The sequence below is a fragment of the Vombatus ursinus genome, unplaced genomic scaffold (assembly GCF_900497805.2).
Source record: "Vombatus ursinus unplaced genomic scaffold, bare-nosed wombat genome assembly UNPS02007284.1, whole genome shotgun sequence".
NCBI classification, from domain to species: Eukaryota; Metazoa; Chordata; class Mammalia; order Diprotodontia; family Vombatidae; genus Vombatus; species Vombatus ursinus.
Window position 1 is genome coordinate 15,879,671 of NW_020947062.1, and position 26,546 is coordinate 15,906,216.

The window sequence follows — 26,546 nt, forward strand, 5'->3', positions numbered from 1 at the left end:
AAGTCTAGTGACTTCCTCTTGCTTCTAGGATAAAATACAAATATCTCTGTATGACTTGTATGTCCTTCACAGTCTGCCTTTTATGAAGGATTTGTCAGAGGGTATGGACATGAGTCACACAAAATAAAGTCTGCTTGGGTTTTGCTCTACCTTGCTGGAGATAATACAACTCAGTGATAAAATCAGATTCTTTGAATTATGACACTTTCTAGAGTTACTGCACCTTGTTCCTTCACACAGTCTACATTCAGCCAAAGTGGCCCACCATCTGACTTTCCAGCCCCAAATCCTTGTCTTTTCACAGGCTAGGTCCCATTCTGGTATTTCTGACTCTACAATTATCTCTCAATTAAGTTAGAGAAGGGAAGAAGGAGGAAGAAGAAGAAAAGGAGAAGGAAAATAGCATTTACATAGTGCTTTAAGGTTTGCAAAATACTTTACAAATATTACTGAATTTGATCCTCACAACAACCCTGGGAGGCAGGTGTAATTAATATCCTTTTTTTCTAACTGAGGAAACTGAGGCACAGAGAGGTTAAATCACTTGTCCAGGGTCACACAGCTAATAAGGATCTGAAGTAGGATTTAAACTCAGGTTTTTCTGACTCCAGGTCCAGCATTCTGCTCATTATGTCACCTCAATGCCTATGGGATGGTACAAGAAGTGGGGACCTGGAGATTTTGCTTGTGGCCACACACTCTGGCCCTTTCCCCTTTTGACAGGTTTCCAGGTATTGACCTGGGGGAAAGATTACTGGCAGATCATCCACTAGATTCTTTGCATGAGGCCTTACTGTTTGCCATTTGGGTTCTAGTTGAGCTCCAGAGAGCTGGGAGGTGGGGGGGTGGGGAGGGTGAGGAGGGTGGGATGGCCACGAAGTACCAGACAGATCATAACCCTGCACGTCTGTGTTGGCTACTGATGCCACAGCTGTTGCAGCAACAAAATCTGTCACACTCTCTGCTGTGACTACAACCACAGCTGAGGTTCAGACCTGGTATGGAGTTTCAAGCTGCTGGCCAAGATTGGGGGATGGGCAGGAGGGCACTATAGCCAAGGCAAGTTCCAGAATGCTAATGATGCCCCTATAGCAAAAAAGGAACCATGAGAAGCAGGGAGGGACAGCAGACCTTTCTAACGGCATTCTGCCCTTGCTTCCAAATTTCAAGTCCCTGGTCCCCCACATGGAACACCCCTCCTCAGTGTTTTTTTCCTTCCTTTTTCATGGAAGTAGTGAGGGTGGTTGAGAAGATGAATAGAAAATGGAGTGGAGCACTCCATAGGGGAGGTCTTAACCAAACTCTCACATGTTCTCTAAGCATCCACAGTATGGATTGTTTGAGAGGTAATAATGCATGTAGAGGTCCATGAATGAAGAGAGACCCCAAAAACCGAGGACACAGAGATTTTCCTGTTTTAGTAATTTTTGGAGCATATTCCCAGTCCTAATCCTAGATCTCCATTGAACTTAGACTACTGAGGGTCTCTCTCATTTATTAATTAATGAAGTAAGAGTCTGCTTTCTGCAGGTTATAGAAAGCAGGAAGATAAGTCTAGTGTGCACAGCACACATCCAATGTATACCCAGTCCACACCATTGTCCTACTGAGAATCCATTCCACTTTCATCTCCTTTTTGTAAAAAAACAAAAACAAAAACAGAAACCCTCACTTCTTTCAAAGCAGCTCAGGTCACCTGCCAAAATCCTGTTGTGATCCTCCTAAACACCCAGAGATTTGTATCTATTTCCTGCTTGATTTTCTATGGAAACTCTACCCCTCCCACCCCCAAAGGAATGAGGGCAAGAACTATTTCATTTTCTATTTCTTTGTATCCCTAGAACCTACCACCATGCCTGACACATAGTAAGTCTTTAATAAATATTTATTTAAAAAATAAACTTTTCTGCAACGTAGCTTTTTTTTTAAGAGGGAGGGACAGATGGAAGATAAGCAAGGAGAGAGGGAGGGAGAGAGGGAAGAAAGGGAGGAAAAGAGGGAAGAAGGGGGAAAAAGGAGGAAGGAAAAAAAAAAGAAACAACCTTTTTGTTATCCTTAACTTTCTCCATGCACTGGCCCTGAAATCAGGAGGACCTGAGTTCAAATCCGACCTCAGAAACTTGACACTTACTAGCTGTGTGACCCTGGTCAAGTCATTTAACCCCATTGCCTAGCAAAAAACAAAAAACTTTCTCCATAAGGGTCATCACATTTTAATTTCTAGGACCCCTGACACTATTCTATTCTTTTTTTTTTCTAGCAAGACAATTGGGGTTAAGTGACTTGCCTAGAGTCACACAGCTTGTCTGAGACCAGATTTGAACTCAGGTCCTCCTGACTGCAAAGTCAATGCTCTATCCACTGCACCACCTAGCTGCCCTTCCCTGACACCATTTTTACAGGATTTTGCCATGCTATGGTATTCGTCCTCCATGACCTATCCTTGCTTCTATTTTTAAATGTCTTTTTAAAACCTAAGTTGAAATAGAAATGAAAACAGCTACAGAACTGAAAGTTGAATACTGTAAAAATTGAAACTGAATGCTAAGTAATTACCAATCTTGGTCCTAAAGAGGAGATGACATAAAGTCTTCTCTTCTTTCTTTTCAGAGGTGGAGGACTATGGATGTGGAATACTGTATACAGTGTCAGACTGGATTGACGTGTTGCTTAGTTTTACTAATCTTTTTTCTTTTTTAGTTTGTTACAAAGAATGACTTACTGAGAAGAAGGGGGAGAGAGATATTTGGAAATGAAGGTTAAAAAAAAGATAACAATAAAAATTTAAATAATATAAATAAATCTAAGTTCGTTGATGAGTGTCCTATATATCCACATTACTCTATTTAGACAACTTGTCCCTTTTTTTTTCATTTCAATTGTTTCTCTTTGTGCCTTCAAAATTTCACTCAAGGGCTGCCTATACCACCTGAGCTGGCTTCCCTATAAACTATTACAGCTTGGGATCCTAGCAGTCATGTCTATGAACTCTTTGAAATTTGCTCTGCATAGGCGCAGCTAGGTGGTGCAGTGGATAAAGTACTAGCCCTGGAGTCAGAAGGACCTGAGTTGAAATCCAGTCTCAGACACATAATACTTCCTAGCTGTGTGACTCTGGGCAAATCACTTAACCCCAATTGCCTCACTGAAAAAGAAAAAAAAATTTGTTATACATATCTAAAACTGAACTTATTACCTTCCCCACTAAACCCTCCCCACCTCCTATCTCCCTACTACTGTGGAGGGCAACACCATCCTCCCAGTCCGGCAGCTCATAGCCCAGGTATCATCCTTGACTCCTTACTATCTCTCATCCCCTAGATCCAATCTGTTTCGAAGCCTATCAGTTTCACCTTTGCAACATCTCTCAAATTAGCCCTGTCCTCTCCTCTGCCGCTGCTGTCATCTAGTGCAGGCCTGTACTACTGCTGTAGCCTGCTGGTGGGTCTGATTGCTTTTCAGGTCTCTTCCTGTTCTCCCCATCCTCCATTCAGCCACCAGAGTGATTTACCTGAAGCACAGGTCCCACCATGTTGCCTCCCTATTCAGTGGCTTCCTACCGCCTTGAGGATCAAATACAAATTCCTCTGCTGGGCATTCAAAGCCCTTCATAATTTATTTGGTTGTTGTTGGGGTTTTTTTGCCTTTTTTTTTTTTTTTTTGGTGAGGCAATTGGGGTTAAGTGACTTGCCCAGGGTCACACAGCTAGAAGGTGTCAAATGTCTGAGGCCACATTTGAACTCAGGTCCTCCAAGGCTGGTGCTGTATCCACTGCACCACCTAGCTGCCACAGCCCTTCATAATTTAGCCCCCTCCTACCTTTTCAGTCTTCTTACACCTTATCCTCCACCCAGTACCCTTTGATCCAGTGACCCTGGCCTCCTTGCTATTCCACAAACTCCATCTCTTTGCTACAGGTATTTTCTTTTCTTTTACCTTTTATTTAGTATATTATTTTTCCACAATTACATTTAAAAACAATTTTAAACATTCATTTTTAAAACTTTGACTTCCAAATTCTTTCCCTCCCTTCCCTCCCCCCATTGGGAAGGCAAGCAATTCAATATAGATTATACATGTGTAGTCATGCAAAACATATCCATAATAGTCATGTTGTGAAAGAAAACACAGACAAGAAAAATAAAACCTCAAGAAAAATAAAGAAAGTAAAAAAAGTATGCTTCAATCTGTATTCTGACACCATTAGTTCTTTCTCTGGAACTGGGTAGCATTTTTCATCATAAGTCCTTCAGAGTTGTCTTGGATCGTTGTATTGCTTAGAATAGCTAAGTCATTCATAGCTGATGACCTTAGCCAGAAAAGAGCTGCTATGAATATTTTTGTACATCTAGGTCCTTTTCCTTTTTGTTTTTTATCTCTTTTGGGATACAGACCTAGTAGTGGTATTGCTAGGTCAAAGGGTATGCGTAGTTTTATAATCCTTTGAGCATAGTTCCAAATTATTCTCCAGAATGGTTGAATCAGTTCACAACTCCACCAACGGTGCATTAAAGTCTCATTTTTCCTAAGTCCCCTCCAACATTTGTCATTTACCTTTTTAGTACCTCAGAATTGTTATAATTTGCATTTCACCACTCAATAGTGAGAGTATTTTTTCATATGGCTACAGATAACTTTGATTACTTTATCTGAAAACTGATCATATCTTTTGATCATTTATCAATTGGGAAATGCTCTTATTTTTGTAAATTTGACTCAGTTCTCTATATGTTTGAGAAATGAGGCCTTTATCAGAGAAACTTGCTTCAAAATTTTTTTCACGGTTACTATTGCTAACTGTATTTCCCTCCATCCTATCCCCCCTATTTATTCTTTTCTCTCTCTCCTTTCACCCTGTCCCTCCTCAAAAGTGTCTTGCTTCTGACTACCCCCTCTTCCAACCCTTCCTCCCTTCTATTACCCCTCCCTCTTATCCCCTTCCCCTTCTACTTTCCTATAAGGTAAGTAAGATAGATTTCTATACCCAATTGAGTGGGTATGTTATTCCTTTTTTGAACTAATTCTGATGAGAGTAAGGTTCACTCACTCCTCCTCACCTCCCCCCTCTTCCCCTCCTCTGTAAAAGCTTTTTTTTTTGCCTCTTTTATGTGAGATAATTTACCCCATTCTCCCGTTCCCTTTCTCTTTCTCCCAGTACATTTCTCTCTTATACCTTAATTTTAGTTTTTAGATATCATCCCTTCATATTCAAATCATACCTGTGCCCTCTGTCTATATATATACTCCTTCTAGTTCCCCTAGTAATAAGTAAGGTTTTATGAGTTACAAATATCATCTTTCCATGTAGGAATATAGACAGTTTAATTTTAATAAGTCCATTATGATTTCCCTTTCCTGTTTACCTTTTTATGCTTCTCTTGAGTCTTATATTTGAAAGTCAAATTTTCTATTCAGCTCTGGTCTTTTCATCAAGAAAGTTTGAAAGTCCTCTCTCTCATTTAATGTCCATTTCACCCCTGAAGGATTATACTCAGTTTTGCTGGGTAGGTGATTCTTGATTGTAATCCTAACTCCTTTGCCCTCTGGAATATCATATTCCAAGTCCTCCAGTTCCTTAATGTAGAAGCTGCTAAATCTTGTGTTATCCTGACTATGGCTCCAAGATACTTGAATTGTTTCTTTCTGGCTGCTTACAATATTTTCTCCTTGGCCTGAGAACTCTGTAATTTGGTTATAACATTCCTGACAGTTTTCATTTTGGGATCTCTTTTAGGAGGTAATTGGTGGATTCTTTTGATTTCTATTTTACCTTCTGGTTCTAGAATATCAGGGAAGTTTCCCTTGATAATTTCTTGCAAGATCATGTCTAAGCTCTTTTTTTGATCATGGCTTTCAGGTCAGTTGTTTTTCAGTGAGATATTTCACATTATCTTCTATTTTTTCAGTCTTATTTTATTGTTTTGTAATTTCTCATAAAGTCATTAGCTTCCTTTTACTCCATTCTAATTTTTAAAGATTTATTTTCTTCAGTGAGTTTTTGAACCTCCTTTTCCATTTGACCAATTCTGCTTTTTAAGACCAATTCTCGTCATTGGCTTTATGGACCTCTTTTACCTTTTGGCCTAGTCTGTTTTTTAAGATGTTATTTTCTTCAGTATTTTTTTTTTGTGTGTGTCTCCTTTACCAAGCTATTGAGTTATTTTTCATGATTTTCCTGCATCATTCTCATTTATCTTCCCAATTCTTCCTCTCCTTCTTTTACTTAATTTTAAAAATCCTTTTTGAGCTCTTCTACAACCTGAGACCAATTCATATTTTTCTTTGAGGCTTTGGATGTAAGAGCTCTGATTTTGTTGTCTTTTTCTGAGTGTGTGTTTTGAACTTCCTTGTCACCATAGTATCTTTCAATAGTCAGTGTTTTATTTTTTTCCCCTGTTGTTTGCTCATTTTCCCAGCCTATTACTTGACTTTTAACTGTTTGTTAAAGTAGGACTCTGCTTCCTGGGTGGAGGGCACACTGTTCCAAGCTTCAGGGGTTTTGTGCAGCTGTTTTCAGAGATACTTTTAGGGACCTGTAAGTTTTCAGTTCTTCCATGATGGTACAATCTAAAGAGACATGTTTACTATTCTCCTAGCCTGTGCTCTGGTCTGTGAGTGATCACATTCACTCTTTTCTGCCTTAGAATTGTGAAGAGGGTCCCCTCACCACTCCTCACCCTGGGACTACCACCCAGGACAGAGACCCAGATCCAAAGCAACAGAGTCCTGCCTCAGTGCTAGCAAAAAGACCCCTATAATCTCCTTCTGACAAATTTTTCAATCCCCTTACCATCTGTAGGCTGAGAGCTCCGGAAGCAACCACTGCTGATGTTGCTTCAGTCACTGCCAAGGCCTGCTCCTGGTTTGCTGTGGCTGGGACTGTGTTGGTACAGCCTGTGCTGCTCTGTGCTCCACACTCACCCTAGTGCAATAGACCTTCCAAGTTGTCTTGGGCTGGAAATTTGTTTCACTCTGTCTTTTTGTGGGTTCTGCTGCTCTAGAATTTGTTTAGAGTAATTTTTTACAGGTATTTGGAGGGGTTTGGGGGAGAGCTGAGGCAAGTCTCTGCATTTATTCTGCCATCTTGGCTTTGCCTCTCAGCTCTAGGTATTTTCTCTCTGTGTCCTCCGTGGCTATAATGTTCTCCCTCCTTAAATCTACCTACTGACTTCACAACTAAAATCCCATCTTCTACCAGCCAACCCGTCTTAATTCTTTTAGTTATTTTATATTTATCCTGGATATTGCTTATTTGTACATATTTGCTTGCTTGCAGCCTTCCCCATTAGATTGTGATCTCCTTGAGGGCAGGGGCTGTCTTTTGCCTCTTTTTGTATGTTTAGTGCTTAGCACAACTCCTGACACATGGTAGACATTTGATAAATATTTGACTGACCTCTCTCCCAAAGCTTGTATGTAAGACTATGCCCAATTTTTCTCTCACCTATCACAAATCTCACAATGAAGTGGTCACTTTCTCCCAACCTCTCTTTTCCACCCCAGCAAATAGTTGTCCCTTGCTAGTGAGAATCACATCCAAAATAGAATCTTCAGTTGTTGATTCCTCCACTTTTTGAAAAAGTTTAATAATTAATAAGGAAAGTCAATAAATTATTAACAGCTCTTCTGACAAAGAATTCTAACTGACATCGGGATGATTGATGTCTTCCATCTCGACTGTATCACGCCCTTTTGCCAGACTTATGGCCTCCTTCCCAAATTCTTCATCTATCTCCTCTTTTTGTCCAGGTGGTCTGTAATATACACTGAATACAATATTGCTTCTATTTCTTCCTCTTTTGATCTTCACCATGCTTTCTTTCTTACTGGTTCCTGGATTGCTTCCCATGGGTGTGTCTTAATATACAATGCTATTCCATGTTGATCTTCTTTTACCTATCTCTCTTTTAAATAAAGTATAATTTCACAGTGTCATATTCTAGTGAAGAGTCTTAATCCTTCGAGACTCATTAACTATGAAGTCGATCTGTTTCCTTGAATTAGGATTCTAGTTCATCTAACTTGTTACTTATACTTTGTACATTTGCTAGTAGATAGAGACCATAGGTTTTACTATTGGCTCCTTCCTTGGATTTTGTCTCCTGTGAACTTACACCAGTAGCTGTAATTGTGAATAAGGTAGCTTTTTCTCCCTCTGCAGGGGTGATTCGGGCTTAATGTTAGAAATCACAGAATTTTAGAACTGGAAGGGACCTTAGTAGACATGTAGTCTACCCCATATCAAAGATAACAGTCAGAAACAAGTGAACCCAGGTGTGTAGTATTTGATCAACTCAAGGACATAAACTTTTGGGGTAGGGACCTCAACAAAAATTGCTGAGAAAATTGAAAAGCAGTCTGGGAGAAATTAGGCTTATTTCAGCACCTCACACCATATACCATGCCAGGATCCAAATGGATACATGACCTAGATATAAAACAAATTAGAGGAGAATAGAAGGAGATATCTTTCAAAACTGTAAGGAGGGGAAGAGTTCTTGACCAAACTGGGGATAGAGATGATCAGAGGAGAAAAAGTAAACAGTTTTGATTACAGTTATCCTTTCCACATCACAACTTTCCCCATTGCAGTTTTGATATATGCAGGTCAGCATAAGAAATTAAATGGAAATTTGGGGGGGAGTTTTGCAGAAGCTGCAGACAACACGTAAAGGCCACATACGACACAGAGCCTATGACCAAACACTTAATCCAAATTTTACAATAAGGTACTATAAATACCCCATAAAGGAAAGGGAAAAAAATTCAAACTCTCGTATGGAGGGCTAAAAAATTTTACGGGGATTTTCCAGGTTATGCCACGTCCCTAATGAACATGATGTAGAAAGGATAACTGTACGAAAAAATTGAAAAGATTTTGCACAAAGAAAAACAATGGAGATAGAATTAGAAGGTAATTAGTTAATTGGGGGAAAAGTCTTTGTAACAAGTTTTATCTAGTAAAGGTATGATATCCTGGAAAACAAGGAATTGATTGAAATACATCAGAACAAGAGCCATTTCCTAATAAATAGATAAAAGATATGAACAGGTAGCTCTCAAAAGAAGAAAATCAATTATCAACAACTCTATGACAAAGGCTCCAATGAACTAATAATAAGAGAAATATAAATTAAAACAACTGAGGTTGGACCCAGGAAGGATTAGGAGAAAAGAAAATTAGGAAATTGCATGCTTTCAATCATTCCAAGTGCCTACCTGAAAGAACAAGCCTATCCTTTTAAGCCAATGTTCTCTCAGTGATACTATGTGGCTGTAAATCATGAAACATCCATGAACTTCTAAGAATCAAAATTGCAGCTGGCCCAAATGGCAATGAAGTGATGCATGTTGGACCCAAGTAAGATTCAGTGTATTTCAGACTTATGAAAAAGTGGAATAATTATTATCACACATGAAATATATGATTATAAAAGGTTGTCATGGAAACTTGTACAAATATGCAGAGAAGTACTGCATGGATATGATACCAATAGGAAGACCTCTTGTGCTTTGGTTAGATCCTCTAAGAAAGATTTACGGGAGGACACTGAACAAGCATTACACAGGATGAAGTGTGGTGTGGATAGGCTATGATATATACAACCCTCTGTAGGGGGCACTCATATTGATGAAATCATGGGTCAATTGAAGTATTCTAGGCAGTGAGTACAAACTGTAGGATTTTAACACATGAATACTTCAAGGATCAGTGACTTCATCAGTGTCAGTACTTCCTCCGCCAATACAGATCAAACCTTGTCTATAAGTCAGTAGACAATAAAATGACCTGCTATGGCTAAAAATTCATCCTTTTGTGGTCTGAGACTGGCCCTCAATCAATAGTCTATTAGGTGTTAATGGGGACATCTTTTGGAATATGCTGAATCAAATGACTAGTGAGTTCCCTACCAACTCTAAAATTCTTCTGTAATGGGATAATTAGGGGAGCTCATTTGCTCCACTGTGGCTCTTTTCCTGGAGCTGAGCATGAGCTGTGCCCCCCTTTTGGTGGGTGGGCTCTTTGCTAATAGACATATGCACCCAGAGGCTTCTGATTGGTCCCTGCGCGCATACTGCTAATAACTGGGACTATGTTAAAGATAATTGTTGACTGAGCAGGAAGAACTTGAAAAATAGGATCAATCTCAGCTAACATTCTCTCTTCCCATCTGTTAGGTATGTTGGGTTGTCTACCTCAGACTTCCATCAAGGTAGAGAGGATATGTCTTCCCTTTCCCCTGCAGAGTCAATGATCTCTGCTTTCACATGGAAACAAGAGCAAGCGTGTGCTTATCTACATGAATCTGAGACTGGACAGCATGCCCTTGGCTGCCTCTTCTGTTTTGTGTTTCTTTCCCTGAGCACAGGTGAGCAAACAGTAATCCTGAGGTGGGTATTTTCTAGCCTTGGTAACAACCTTGTGAGTTTGAGATGTCCAGGGCCCAGGTGCTAGCTACTTAGCAGGAGACAATCCCTGAGACAATTTTGTGAAGGAGATGATCACTTCCAAGAGAATGAGCTCAAGTTATTCCTTGGCTTGCTAGTAGATAACAGACCTTGAATAAGTTGCTTGGACAAAGCAGAGGCAAGGTGAAAATAAAATACGTATTCAGCCATCCCACAAAATGTTTCATGTTTTAAGTATCAACCTCCTGGGAGAATATCCTAAAAATTAAGGGATATGCTTTCATGTTTAAAGAATTTGTTGGGGCAACTAGGTGGCGCAGTGGCTAAAGCACCAGCACTGAAGTCAGGAGGACCTAAGTTCAGATCCAGCCTCAGACCAAACACTTGACACCTACTAGCTGTGTCACCCTGGACAAGTCACTTAACCCCACCTGCCAAAAAAAAAAAAAAGAATGTGTTAATGAATGCTTGAGTCTTCTGTATTTGAACTATTTCATTTATGATGGAAGAAATAAAGAACTGTCCTATACCTACATAGTTTGTACCTTTTTAGAAGGACCCTAATCACCCCTTTCAGGAAGGCATTAGACTTGAGCCAAACCTAAGCTTATTTAAGAGATCTCCTCAGCATTCTACACTACAGCAAAGGCATAACGAGTCAAAGAGTGTGCGATGAGCCCAAATCCACTCTATGGAGCCAAGCTCCTGTAGGATATGAATTTAATCTAAGTAAGTCCAGAGCTGGGGGCCCCTGATGGGAGAGTGTCCCCCACCCCCTGATCCATGGGTCATTATATTGTGATTTCCTTTCAATCTCTCAGTTCAACTCACTTCTAGTCACAAAACTATTTTATTTCTTGTTATTTGTTATTCACTCATATCCAACTCTTCATGACTCTGTTTGAGGTTTTCTTGGCAAAGATACTGGAGTGATTTGTCATTTCCTTTTCCAGCTCATTTTACAGATGAGGAAACTGAGGCAAACAGGGTTAAGAGACTTGCCCAGGGTCACACAGCTAGTAAGTGTCTGAGGCCAGATTGGAACTCAGGAAGATGAGTCTTCCTGACTTCATTCAGGCCCAGCAGGCTATCCACTGTACCACCTAGCTGCCCATTTTATTTCTTAGTTTGTATCAAACCACACTGCCTATGGTAAGTAGTCTCAGAACTCTCCTTCAGACAGAAAAGGAAGTGAAAAAAAAAAACCTGGGGTAAGAAAACTTTTCAATCTTCCTTTATCATGCTCTCTGCTCTATACAAATTGTGACAGGTAAGTTGATTGTATAAGACTGAAAAGGCTGATGACCTTTAGTTCACTTTCTCCTAGAAGCAAATCACAATCTGATCTTTCTCTATAGTAGTAAAAGGAAATATGATTGCTCTAAAGAGAAGGAGCAAATGGACACATGGACCTTGAAATAAGAGATTACAAGCCAGTCTTGTTATTTTTTATTTTAATTTTAATTTTTTATTTATCAATAATCATTTCCATAAACTTTTGAGTTTTAAATTTTTCTCCCCCTCCCTTCCCACCTCCCTCAAGACGGTGCACAATATACATATGAACATATAGGCTATACATATGCATTCCCATTAAACACATCTCCACATTAGTGATGTTGTAAGTAAGAACTAGAACCAATAGGAGGAACCACCAGAAAGAGGAAACAAAACACAACAGAAAAAAAAATAGCAAATAGTATGCTTCAATCTGCATTCAAACTCCACATTTCCCCTTTAGATGTGGATAGCATTCTCCATTATGAGGTCTCTGGAGATGTCTTAGATCCCTGCGTTGCTGAGAAGGGCTAAGTCCACCAGTATTAGTCATTGTACTACGTGGCTGCAACTGTGTACAACGTTCTCCTGGTTCTGCTCACTTCACTCAGCATCAGACTGTACAAGTGTTTCCAGGTTTTTCTGAAGTCTTCCTGTTCATCATTTCTTATAGCACAATAGTATTCCATTACATTCATATACCACAGCTTGTTCAGCCATTCCCCAATTTATGGGAATCCCCTCAATTTCCAATTCTTTGTCACCACAAAAAGAGCTGCTATAAATATTTTTGTACATATGGGTCCTTTTCCCATTTGTATGATCTCTTTGGGATACAGCCCTAGAAATGCTATTGCGGAAGTCTTGTTATTCTACATGGATCTCATGGATATCAGTGAATAAGGCAATGTAGTACAATGGTAAACTCAGTGGGTGTGGCAGCAAGGGATTTGGAAGAGGTAAGGACTGAGGAAGGTAGCTATTCTGTTGCCCTTTGTTGTTCTGAAATGAATGTGTCAATGGCTTGAGGGTTACACAGTTGCTCTTTGCAGAGGCCATAAGCCTGCCTTCCCAGGGAGGCTCAGAGGAGTCCGTGCACAGAGGTGGCTATGCTCTAAATAGGAAGTCATGCTGAAGCATGCCATCTGCCCATCTGTCATACCCTTAGGACAGCTGGCCCTTTCCACCCACCCTGCAGTGGAACACTCCTCTATATCTTATCTCCTCCAGGAGCTTTTTTTTTTTTTAATATTTGGATTCCCAGCACTTAATATAGTGCTTGTCACATAGTTAATGCTTAATAGATGCTTTCTCATTAATTTGTTTATCCAATATTAATAGGCACATCCCCAAAGGGCTTTTTACACACTTAATTCTCCTTAAACGTCTGCTTAGAGTTTAGGTAAGATTTAGAGCTGGCCTGTCCCTTTTTCTGTGATCAGCTGCCTTTTATCTCTGTGCTGACAGTGTCCACGTGTCTGAGCAGCAGTGGCCACCTGAAACTGCCAAGAACAAGGTCAATCACTGTTGAAACATGGGGAGCAGAGGAAGGAGTCAGTGATCTCCATTATAATAGAAAGTCTGGATCCCTTTCTTGTCCCAAGAGAGGCTGCAAATTAGACTGCTTTTTACGATCAGGGTGGTATGTAAACCCCCCCCCCCCCCCCCCCCACTTGAGCCAATCAGACTGCTAAAGCCAGGCAAAAAAACCTAGTTCAGCTCTAGGGTATGTAAACTTGGCAGTAAATGCCACTGTCTGTGGAAAGATAAAAATAGACAGTTCCCATACCCCTAGGTCTGAGCTCTGACTGTGGGGGAGGAAAGGAGATTCTTTGGCAACTCAGTAAATAATCAGTACACAAAGCAGATTAGATAAGCAGGAGGTCTAATAACATGATGTACAGGAAGGAATGGGAAACTGGCAGTATTCTTGTCTATGGGCCTACTAAGCCAAGATATTTGGCTATTTCACAACTAGAAATGGGGTGACTCCAAAGGGGAACTCCCTCTTTTCACATTGAGGGACTCTTTCTCCCAGGATTCCCTGACTGTCTCCCCTTCCCCTTACTATTCCCAGTGACATCAAACTGGCCATCTGAATTAAGCTGAGAAACAACATCTGAAGAGGGCTCCAGAGAGCACAGGCAGGTCGCAGGTTTCCTCCCTGCCTCTTACACAGAGATTGTTCCTTCCCTGTCTGCAACTGTGTTTTGGCAGAGTGGTGTTCAAGTGGGGTTACTTAGAGTAGCTCATTCCTAGCTTCACGGTTCAGCCTAGCTGCTACTTCCTACCTGATGCCTTCCATAATGTATTCTTAATTGTTAAGGATCTTTCAAATTATGTTGCAATTACTTCAGGGCAGGAACTGTTCCATTTTGGCATGTAGTAGGTAGAGAAGTGGCTGTGGAGTTAAGAATTAGGTTCAAGTACTATTTCTAACACAAACTGTATGACATTGGCCTAGTCACTTAACTTTTCAGTTTGCCAGGAAGTTCTAAGATTGCGATTTACAGAAGAGTTGCTGATCTGCACTTTGTGGTTGGTATTTCCAAAGGAGAATTTCCCCTGTACCCATGAAATCAAGGACTAAACAAACAAAACAATTCCCAGTGCCTACCACAATGCCTCCTGTGTAGTAAGGACCCATAAATGTTGAAATAAAATCTCACTAACTCTCCAGGGGTTCTAGACTCAGGGGAGTCATTGGAGCAGGGTATTTCATGGAAGTACTGCCAACCTCAGGAACCATCTTGTAGGAACAGTTTTCAAATGAAAAACTTCAGTGTTTTTAAATTTAGAGCGAAATCTGTATAGGAAAAACACTTGTAGACTTACCCCCCCCCCAAAAAAAACTCCTTCATTTTATGAGTCATACTTCAGACTAGCCCTCACATTAAGAACAGTGATTTATCTAAGTTCCTGATAATTCACAATTATTTTAAAAGTGGGAAGAAACCTGAGGGATCACCAATCTGGTGAGGACCTGTGCAGGATCCCCTTTTTCTCTGACAAATGTTTATAAAGACCTCCAATGAAGAAGAACCTTTGAGATACCTCTGAGGTGGCTTATTTTGAACAGTTTTGATCACTAAGTTTTTCCTTCCTTAAAAAAAAAAAAAAAGTTCCAGGCAGCTAAATAGTGCAGTGGAGAGAGCACTGGCCCTGGAGTCAGGAGGACCTGAGTTCAAATCCAGCCTCAGGCACTTGCCACTTACTAGATGTGTGACTCTGGGTATGTCACTTAACTGTATCACCTAGCAAAAAAAAAAAGAGTTCCTAGTTAAGGTTGGGATACTGTATGGTCTTTGTACTATCATCATTTGCATATACATCTTTCTTTATTTGTTTGTTTGTTGATGAGGCAGAAAATGTCTTATGTTCTTTCTTTTCTTTTCTTTTCTTTTTTTTGTGTGCCAGTATGACCTACCACACAGTAAATACTCAAGGAATCTTGGGTGAATGAGTGAACAAATGAACAAACAAGACTACAGAAAGAAAGAAGGAAGGTAGAGAGGGAGGAAGAAAGTAAGAAAGAAAAAAGAGACAGAAAGAAAGAAAGAAAGAAAGAAAGAAAGAAAGAAAGGAAGGAAGGAAGGAAGAAAGAAAGAAAGAAAGAAAGAGAAAAAGAAAGAAAGAAAAAATTTCCTTACAACAAGTCTGTGCTGGTTAGGTTTTTTTCAAGGAACACAAAGCCTCAAACTAAGTTGGGGGTTAATTGAATACTGTGCAAACTATGGAAGTGTGCCTGCCCACCCTAGGCAACTTTTGTCCTTACTTTACTAAACCAGTATATTACAGGCCTTCTTTGTCATTTCCCATCTTTTCTTCCTATCATACAATTCCTCAGTGATGTTCTTTACTTTTTTTCTTCAGAATTCGTCTTTGGTTATGTGTGGTAGCTTGTTCATAACCACTATGTCCCTCACCATTGTGTTCCCTATCCCAAGGCCATGTAGCAGCACCCCCAAAATGTAAGTATTGAAAAGATGGACTTTTGTTTTAATGTGGGAACATGGGGACAGTAGAAGAGCTTTTCCCAAAACTAATCAAATCCACTTTTCTTCTCCTGTTCAACTCTGAACCCAGCTCATCCATCTGTAACATCTGTCCCAGAAATACATGCTGTTGGGCATGCCCTAAGGGTCTCTATACAAATATAAGTTGAAATTTAGGCAGTAGATATTCTTTATTCACTTGGTCTTCCCTGTGTGGATGGACAGGCCAAGCTCCTTTGGCTTATTATGGATTTCTTCCAGGAGGCTTTGTAATGCTCTTGGGCTTGATGGAGTCATCATAATGATATGAGCAGACAAGAACATCTGGAGGACCTCAGGATCCACAAGGAATCCCTCCTCAACTTGGATTCTATACTGAGTCTCTTCCATCACAGTCGCCAATATCTGTGATGAGCATATATCTCTCTGTTTTATCCCTTGCCTAATGTTTTTTATCAAAGGGTTGTTGAACAAATTTATTTCTATTATTACAAAATCTTTATAAGAATCATCTATACATTAATCAATGGCATTCTCAATGAACTCAAAAATAGGACTTAACATTTATCTCTATTAAATTTCACTTTATTAGATTTAACCTGTCATTCTAGCCTGTAGAGATCTTTTTGGATTGACAATGAAATAGCAGCTAACCCTCCCTCCCAGCTCTGTGTCTCCTGTAAATATGATAATATTGCTATTCCTACTTTCATTCAAGCCACTGATATGTAAGATATGGGTGTGGGGCTGTCTAAATTTATATGGATGTTGGGGCAGCTAGGTGGTGCAGTGAATAGAGCTCTGACCTTGGAGTCAGGAGGACCTGAGTTCAAATCCAGCCTCAGACACTTAACACTTACTAGCTATGTGACCCTGGGCAAGTCACTTAATCCTGATTGCCTCACTAAAAAGCAAAAAAAGAAAAATTATATAGATGTGGCTTGTAGTTGTCTATCTGAGATATGATCATATATGAGATGTGATCTAGCCCACCTTTGTCAAAAGTAGGAGTGGCATCTGCCACATCAGCCACAAGTTAGAAAGCTGGAGGTGGGGGTAGGTAGGGGAGCGGTGGAATGGTAGAGAAAATGCTGATTGTTGTCCTTTGTTTTTAAAGAGGACCAAAATTACATCACTATGTTAGAGCCAAGTTACAGTGTGTCTTCCTGTGGCTGATGAGAGCAATATGAGCTTAAGATGTTCTATCACAGGTCACACAAAAATAGGCCATGTGAACATTTGGGGTGAATTCTCTAAATGTGCACACCTCACATTTCTTTTGAGCTACTTCAATTCTGCTTTGCTCATTTCTTTGCTGAGGGCATGCCATGCTGCCCTCTTGTTCCAGTATCTCCCATTTCATACAATCAATTCCTAAGTTCTTCAGAGAGACCTTGAGAGTGTCCTTGTATTGCTTCTTCTAACTACCATGTGAGTGTTTGCCTTGTGTAAGTTCTTCATAAAATAGTCATTTAGGCAAGTGTACATTTGGCATTCAAACAACATGGCCAGCCCATCACAATTGTGTTCTCTGCAGTAAAGTTTGAATGCTTGGCAAATTAGTTCAAGAAAGGACCTGAGTGTCTGGTACCTTATCCTGCCAGATGATCTTCAGAATCTTTCTAAGACACTTCAAATGGAAGCGATTCAATTTCCTGGCATGATGCTGGTAGACTGTCTAGGTTTCACAGGCATACAACAATGAGATTGACACAATGGCTCTGTAGACCTTCAGTTTGGCAGTCAATCTAATATCTCTTCTCTCCCACACTTTCCTTCCAAGTCTCCCAAACATTGAGCTATTTCTGGCAATGTGCATGTCAACCTCATTATCAAAGTGTACACGCCTAGAAACTATACTACCAAAGTAATTGAACTTACCCACAGCATTCAAAACTTCCATTTGCTGTAACCAATGGTTCCACATATGGATACTGTGGTTCTGGCTGGTGGAGAACCTGTGTTTTTTGGTGTTAATTATTAGGCCAAAATTAGCACAAGCAGCAGAGAATCAACCCATACTTTGTTGCATCTCAGCTTTAGAGGCTGCATTGAGTTTGCATTGAGCAAACAAAAAATCATGTACCAATTCTCCCTCCACTTTAGTCTTGGCTTGCAGTCTTTTCAAGTTAAATAATTTACCATCAGTGCAATAGCTGACCTTGATGCCATGTTCATCCTCATTGAAGGCACCTGACAGCATTACTGAAAACCTCATGATATCAAGCATGGGGGCAAGCACACAACCTTATTTCACTCCATTGGTGACTGGGAAAGTGCAAGAGCATTGTCCCTTATCCAGAACCCAGGCAAGCATGTTGCCATGAAATTGACATACAGTACTGAACTTCTCCTGGCAACCAGATTTTGACAATTTTCCATAAGCCCTCATGACTGACAGAATCAAAGGCCTTGGTCAGAGTGACAAACATTGTGTACAGATCTCTATTCTGCTCCTGACATTTCTCCTGGGGTGATTGGGCATCAAAAACCATATCTTGGCCCTTTCTGAAGCCACACTGGCTTTCAAGTAGATGACCCCCTTCCAGGTAAAGGATCAGCCTATTAAGGAAGACTCTAGTAAGAATCTTGCTAACGATAACTAAGAGAGAGACAATCCCTTCCCCCCATTGTCACAAGATAACCCATTTCCTTTACCTTTATAGAGATGGACAATGGAGGCATCCGTGAACTCCTGGGGGATAATCTCCTCTTGCCATATAACCCAGAAAATTTCAATACTTGACATGTGGGCATGATGGTGGTGGAATTGAAACCAAGTGGTAAAGCTGATAGGAAATGAGTTGGCAGAGCTTCTGAGCTTTCTTTAAAGGGAGGCTTTGGGAAAAGTTTTTTGCTCTGCTTTCCAGTTTTCCAATCAGGAGGGTAGAGGAAATTGAAGGCCCTGATGAGGCATGAGTACCAAAACTGAAACAATCTCTATAATTATGAATTTCCTAATGATGAGCTTATCCTGGCGGGGAGTGTGGGGAAGGTGGGGGGCTGGCTCAAGGATGGTGGAGTTGGAAACCAAAGTGGGTGGTGGGAAATGAACACTCTCAAAAAGGGTATGAGGTTAGAATTATATCAGTCACTTTTTAAATATCTCTAGTCTTGGAATATGATGCTTAGAGGTTCAGAACAAAAGCTACTTCTTTGATCACTCTTTTTAAAAAAAATTTTAAAATTTATTTTAAACTTAAGTACAAAATAAGAAAAGGAAAAATATTGTTATGTATACAGAAGAACATAAGAGAGGATTCCATATAAAACAATAAATTCACATTTCAAGAATACCTATATAATAAATACTACAGTTGTCCAGCTTTTCTTTGCTTACTTGTAGGTTTTCTTTTGTTCTCTGCTGTGTACTTTTTACTTTATTTTTCCCCTCCCCCACCCCAAGAAGGCACAATTAAGCACAGAGATAGATAGATGGATAGATAGAGCTATATAGATATATACATACATATTTACATACACACAGATATCCATAAACATACACACATATACACTCATATACATATAAGACCATACTATGTTTATTTCTACTTATCATCTCTTTCTCTGAAGGTGAATAGCATCTTCTTTCATAAGTCCAAATCGTTCATGTTTTTCTAAATCAACCAGCTCATCATTTCCTACACCACAGCAATATTCCAACCCAATCACATTCTATCTGAGAGATTGTCTATGAAAGTGTTTTCCTAATTTTCTGCATTTCTTCTATTCTTGGCTACATAGGTGTTATTTATACAAGAAAATTTTAATTTAAAATAATCAAAATTATCCATTTTATCCTTCAACAAAGCTCTCACCTTATAATATGGTTTATGGTCTGATTCTACTGAATCTGCTTCCTTTACATCTTTTTTCCGCTAGTTTCTTTGAAGTTCCTGACCTTTTGTTCTTCTAAATGAACTTTGTTATTATTTTTTCTAACTTAGTAAGATAAATTTTTAGTAATTTAATTGGGATGGCATTACATAAATAGATTAGTTAGGTAAAATTGTTATTTAAAAAATTATATTGGCTTTAGCTACCCATGAACAATAAATATTACTTCAATTATTTAGATCTAACTTTATTTGTCTAAAAAGTATTTTATGTTTATATTCATATAGTTCTTGTGTCTATTTTGGCAGGTATATTCTCAGATATTTCATATTGTCTAGTTATTTTAAGTGGTCTAAAACAGTATTGAATAATATAGGTGACACATAGTGTAGTTTTCCTATTTTTCTCTTTTGATTAAATCTATTTTAGCTTTAACTTTGAAATCATGATTACTACCCCTACTTTTTTATATAATAAATTCTACTCCTGACCTTTTTTTTAATGTTTGTGTGTATCTTTCATTTTTATAGCATTTCCTGAAAGCAAGATATTGTTGAATTCAAATTTTTAATGTATCAGTTTCCATTTTATGGGTAAATTCATCCCATTTACATTCTAAGCTATAATTACTTGTATATTTTCCTCCTTCCTATTTTTCTCACTATTCTTCTTACTCTATTCTTATTCCTCCTCACTACTCTGCTTTACTTCTACCGCTACCTTGCCCTCCTATTCCTTAATCTACCCACCTCTCCAAGAATCTCTCCCTTATCCTCTCCACCTAACCTATTCCCTTGCCCTCTTATTTCTTTCTGAATTTAGAAGACTTTGTATGCCCTTCTAAATATATATGTTGTTCTCTCTTTAACCCATTCCTGAAGAGAGTAAGGTTTCAGCACTACCTGCCCTCCCCCCATTAGCTTCTCCTGTATCAATTTTTCCTTTTTTGCCTCATTTGTATGAGACAATTGCTCCTTTTTATCTCTTCCTACACATTTTTTGACTAAACTGTGCAAGATTAAGTGCAAGATTAGGATGCACAGAATACCACTTGTGAATATATGTTAGAATTGAATACTGACAATGTACGTGTGCTGAGAATTCTAGGCTCACAGATCACAATGCACAAGAGATAAATGCATATCCATAAACCACTGGTGAATACATTGCTGCTCTGTTTACCTTTTAAGCAGTGTGATGAACAGAATTATGCCATGCAACCATTACTTGATGAAAGGTTATAAACCAATTTTTGGACTGAAAAAAAAAAACCAAACCAGGGTGCCATGATAATGTGGAGGCGACGATTATATAGTGAAATATGGTAGTATTCTAAGACCCACAGTCCTTCGTTGTAGTAGCTGCTATGTCTTATGTAGTTCTTACTGTAACTCCACAATATTTAAATTGTTTTTTCTTGTTGCTTTCAATATTTTCTCCTTAACCTAAGAGCTTTAAAACTTGGCTATGATATTCTTTTAAGTTTTCCTCCTGGCATATCTATCAGGTGGTGATCAGTGGATTTTTTCTATTTCTGCTTTTCCTTCTTTTAGAACTTCAGGGCAATTTTCCTTGATAATTTCTTATATTATTGTATTGAGACTTTTTTTTTTTAGGCAATTGGGGTTAAGTGACTTGCCCAGGGTCACCCAGCTAGGAAGTGTCAAGTGTTTTGGTCTGAGTCCAGATTTGAACTCAGGCCCTCTTGACTTCAGGGCCGGTGCTCTATCCACTGCGCCATCTAGCTGCCCTGAGATTCTTTTTTTTAATCATAAATTTTGGCAGTCCAACTATTCTTATATTATTCCTCCTCTATCTATTCTCCTGATCAGTTGTTTTTCTGATGAGATGTTTCACATTCTCTTTTTTTTTTTATTCTTTTGATTTTGTTTCATTATTTCTTGGTGACTTAGAACATCATTAGCTTCCCTTTACCCAATTCTAGTTTTCAAGGAACTATTTTCTTCCTTAAGTTTTTGGTTTTCTGTTTTAAGTTGGTTGATCTTATTTTCATAATTTTCTTGATTTTCTTGGATTACTCTTATTTTTTTCTAATTTTTCCTCAATTTCTCTTACTTGATTTTTGAAATTCTTTTTAAGTTCTTCTAAGAAATCTTTTTGTGCTTGGGACCATTTGATGTTTCTCATCAAAAAAGGAGTGGATTTTTTTTTTTAGCTCTATTATCTTCCTCTGAATATGAACCCATATCTTCTCTGTCCCAATAGTAGCTATCTATGGTTGGGTTCTTTCTCCTTTGCTTGCTCATTTTTTTGTTTTATTTTATTTTTTAGCAGCTATTAGTGTGATTAAGTTCTAGTCCTGAGGTATGGGGAGTAATGCCCCAAGCCTCAGGTCCTTCTTACTATTATTTTCTGAGGTCTGTCCCAGGGCTCCATTTTGGGCTTTCTACTCCACTCCTAAGCCACAGCTCGGGCCCCTGGTCACTCTATCCTGCAAATGATCCTACTCCCTGTGATCCCTCTGGTGGTTGCAAACTACAGCTGTTTTCTCTACTCCAGAATTAGGATTGCTTGGCTTCCCTTGACAGTGGAGGTCTTTCAATCTTCTCATTCTCAGCTGTCAGACCCCCACACTGTCCATGAGATCAAAGTTTCTAAGGCTGCGGCTGCCCCCCAACCCCACTGCCCCCAGGGCTTGTTTGTTGATTCTGTACAGCTGGCCTGGAGGTGTTTATATTTCTCTCAGGCAGAACCTCTGCCCTGGAGGTCAGGTCTTTCTTGGGGTCTTCTTAGGTTGTCTTAGGAGAACTGCTTTACCCAGACTTTTGTTTATTTCTGTTGCTCTATATTCCTTCTGAGGCAATGTTCTGTCTTTTTCTGTGGAGGAAATTTGGAGAGCGGAAAGTTTTCTAACCTACTCCAACATCTACCCCTCTGATCACTCCTAAGGGAGTGGGTAGCCCAGTTTAGCCCCTTCCCACCAAACACTAGTTATATAAAAGACTATCATAAATAGTATTGATGAGTAAACTCATTTATCCAATTAAATGGCAAATAGAAATTAGAGAAGCTCTATGTTTTAGAATATACCAGAAAATACCAAGAGTAAATGAGTTCTTTAGTTAAATGCAAAATGAGATCTCAGCTCTAACAAGGAAAGAGAATGATCTCATCCAGGGGAAGTCCATTTTTAGCATTCTCTAGCCCTGGTGGTCAAGGAACATGATGGGGTTTGCCCCGATAAGTGCCTACAGTTCCAAGGGCTTTATTTCACCACTCAAAATCCTCTTTCTTAAACCACTCTTTCCAAAGTCTCTGCAAATACAGCATCTCACTCATCATTCTTTCAGCCAATCAAGAGTCATTTCTGCTCCACACTGCTCAGGAAGAATAGAACTGTTCCTCCACAAAACCACCTCAGGCTTGGGCAGACACAGTGTTACAGATAAAACTATTAAAGTGGAGTGGACAGAGCACCGGTCCTGGATTCAGGAGGACCTGAGTTCAAATCTGGCCTCAAACACATAACATGTACTAGCTGTGTGACCCTGTGCAAGTTGCTTAACCCCATTGTGTAGCCAAAAATAAATAAATAATAAAAACTACTAAAGTGGGACACACAGCTAGAGGTTTCTCCAGGTAGCCATAGACCCATAATTACTATTATCTGAGTATGCTCATTGAATACGTTCTGAAACCCCAATACAAAACTGGTAGTTAGCCCATATCTCCTTAAAATGTACTAAACAATAGGACAAGAAATTTTGTCAAATGTTTTGCTGAAATCTTGGTAAATTATGTTATTTCCACAGTCTACTAACTATCAAAAAAATACAAGAAACAAAAAGAAAGATTAGTATTACCCGTTTTTGGTGAAACCATGGCTGGTTCTTAGGGAATTATTGTCTCCCTTTTAGATATTCACAGATTATCCCTATAACAATACATTTTTAGAATTTTGCTAGGAATTAAGGTCAAGTCCATTGGTCTATGGTTTGCTGAATCCTTTCTTTTTTTTATTCAATTAATGTTTATTGAATGAGTAAATGATTGAATGAATAAAATACAGATAAAAGTCCAAAATGACAAAGAATTCCTTAAATTATGTTCTTACTGCTTTATATTTTGCTTGAGCCACATGAACTATCATTCTGGGACTGGAAATATCTTAGTGCTTTTGCCTTATATTATGATACTCTATGTATTGGTCTTTTCTAGTATAGTTGTCAGTAGATCAATCTTCTTTTTTGCTCTTTCTCTAATTCATTGGTGTGAGAGGGGCTTTACATAGGATGTTTCTGGTGTCTTTTCAGTTATGAAAAGTAAAAGCTTGTGTAGCAAGTTACTTAAAATACAACATCAAAAATAAGTCTAAAGTGACATCTGCCTCCTTTGTTTTATGTGTATGACATAAACATTTTAATAACTCCCATTTCCACATCACTTTAATATTTATAAGGATCTTTCCCCAAAACAATCCTAGAAGGTAAATAATATGAGTATTGTTATACTCATTTCATAGATAAGAAAAGCAAGCTTCAGAGAAACAAACTGCCCCCATCCAGGTTCACAACTAACATATACCTGAGCCATGATTCAAATCCACATCACCTGATTTCTAATGTAGGCCTTTCATCCTAGAAATCAAGGACCCAACTATATTTTGTATTAATGACTGATTTTATGCAACCCTTAGAATGAGTCTGTTGAAATTCTCTTCCCCTCCCCTTTTTTTTTAATAAAAAAGGACATTTACTCTTCCTTAAACACATCTCTGATTTTTTACAATGTTTCCAAAATAGGTTCATTTTGTAACAAGGGGTGCAATTTGTCCAGACCTGGCAGCTTGAATTTATTGAAGGCTGACAAGGGCTCTCTTACATATCACAAGTTTCAAATCTCTATTAACATTTTTATTCTCTCCTTTCCCATCCAAGTGTCATTCTCTTTGGCAAAGAAAAATAAGAATTCAGTAGTTTTTCCTTTTCTGTCACCTTGTTAAGTGTTCCTGTGTTCTTGAGTGTGTGTTCTATATTCCCATGTTCTAATGACCTGTTCATAAGGGCAAGCATTTTAGCCTCTCAGAAAACTTGCTTCTTCCTGAACTCCTGGGATGTGCCATGAAATTGAATTGGCCTCTAGGGTCTAAATTATGGAGCATATTTAAAGTTGCCATTTGTCATTCTGGGGAGATTTGGCGGCCTGCTCTTGGCCATGTGGTAACTCATTACTGAAAGAACTTTGTGATTTTCTATGACATGGCAAACTGCAAGTGATCCCTCGGTCTTGCCCCACCCAGTGACAGAGTCAGGGGCACAGCAAGTTGCAGCAACAGTTACAAGAAGAGAAAGCTTCTGACTTGACCTCTTTTCAGTTCTCCAGGTGGCATCATGCAACTCTGAGACTTCTAGTGAGGGATAGGGAAGGTCTTTCTCCACCCTAGAATCATGCTGACCATGCCCACATGGCAGTTAATTCAATAGGAATCAACTAGGCAAACTTGCACCTGGGATTCTGAGCTGTCTTTTCTGCCGTGGTGATTATTCTTTCCTGATCTTAGGTGAAGGCCTGTTTATCTCAAAAGGGATATGTCCAGGCTTGAAGGTGACCTTCTAGGTTTAAGAGACCCAGAAATCCTGGGTCTCATTGAGTCAGAGGTGAATGGTAGCAGAGGAGAAGACCATGGCAAAACTCCAGCACTTTTGGAGAAGGTAACCACTGGCAAAAGGATTGGCCCTAGTTTGGCTGCTTTGTATCAGTATACATGTGTCCAGAATTATTTAGACAGAGCAGAGTTGACATGAAATGTAAAATGCCTAATTATCAATCAATCCTATAAATTTCTTCATGTTCTGATAAGATTTAAGTATCAGCCTTCTATCAAATTATAACATTAGTTATGTTACTGAATCCTGTTTTAAGTAGTTCTGTTGATGTATGCTATACAATTTTTGTGTTTAGCATTTCTTTGGGGTGTAGGAATAAATTACCTATCCTATAATTGATTCATATTATACATTGAATATCTTTCAATTTTTCAAATTCATTTTCAGTTCCAGATTCTTTACCTCCACCTATTCACTCCCCTACCCACTGAGAAGTCAAGAAATATAAAACCCATTACAAATATGAATTCTACATTAGCAATGTTTTATGAGAGAGAGAGAGAAAGAGAGAAAACATGCTTCAAGCTTTACTCTGACTCCATCACTTCTTTTTCTGGGAGGTAGTAGAGAGCATTTTTCATCATGAGTTCTTTGGAACTATGATAGGTAATTGTGTTGATTGAGAGTTACTAAGTCTTTCACAGTTGATTATCATTACAATATTACTATTACTATGTAAATTGTTCTCTTGGTTCTACCCCCTTCACTTTGCATCAGTTCATAGAAATCTTCCCAGATTTTTCTGAAACCACCTCCTTCATCATTCCTTATAGCACAATAATATTCCATCCCATTCATATACTATAACTTGTTCAATCATTCCCTAATTGATGGACATCCCCTTAGTTTCTATTGAATACCTTTTTATTCTTCCATTTTGGGGCAACCCTCGATGTAAGCCGTAATCTAAACTATAGATAAATTCATTTCTTAGGTAAAATGATGAGGTGAAGAGTGTGAAAACAGGGAGTCTACCCCTCTCCCCTCATTAGAGGCCCAATTCCCCAAGACTTAACCCAGTCCAAACTGCATACACAACAGGAAGTGGGTGCAGTACTTCAGTTCCTGTGAGCCCAGCAGAAGTTCCTCAAGATTAGACCTGTACCCAATCAGTATAGTGTATTGGAAAAAGCCTTGAACCTCTATCCAGGAGATCTGGGGTTTACCCCTAGCTTGCTTTAACTTGATGTTTGATATTGAGCATATTACTTCCAATCCCTGGGACTCATCTTCCTTATCTACAAAATAGAAATTGGGGACTATATAATCATTAGATTATTATCTTTCAGATTTAAGATTCTGTGAAGTCCCTTTGCAAAGTAAGAGAACAAAGTTTACAATAAAGTGCTAATGAGGTTTGGTAAACAGGGTATCATTTGACCACTTAAAATGTTTTTCT

At 39.0% G+C, this 26,546-nt stretch overlaps 1 protein-coding gene across 1 annotated transcript in view; it reads left to right on the top strand.

Annotated features, from left to right (window-relative positions):
- Positions 1-10,246, top strand: part of AFF4 (AF4/FMR2 family member 4) — a 107,316-nt gene extending 97,070 nt beyond the window's left edge. Inside the window, exon 26 of the mRNA XM_027848992.1 lies at positions 10,180-10,246. The gene's annotated coding sequence lies outside the window, so the exon portion shown is untranslated. The remainder of the gene's footprint in view (positions 1-10,179) is intronic.
- The last annotated feature ends 16,300 nt before the right edge of the window (positions 10,247-26,546 follow it).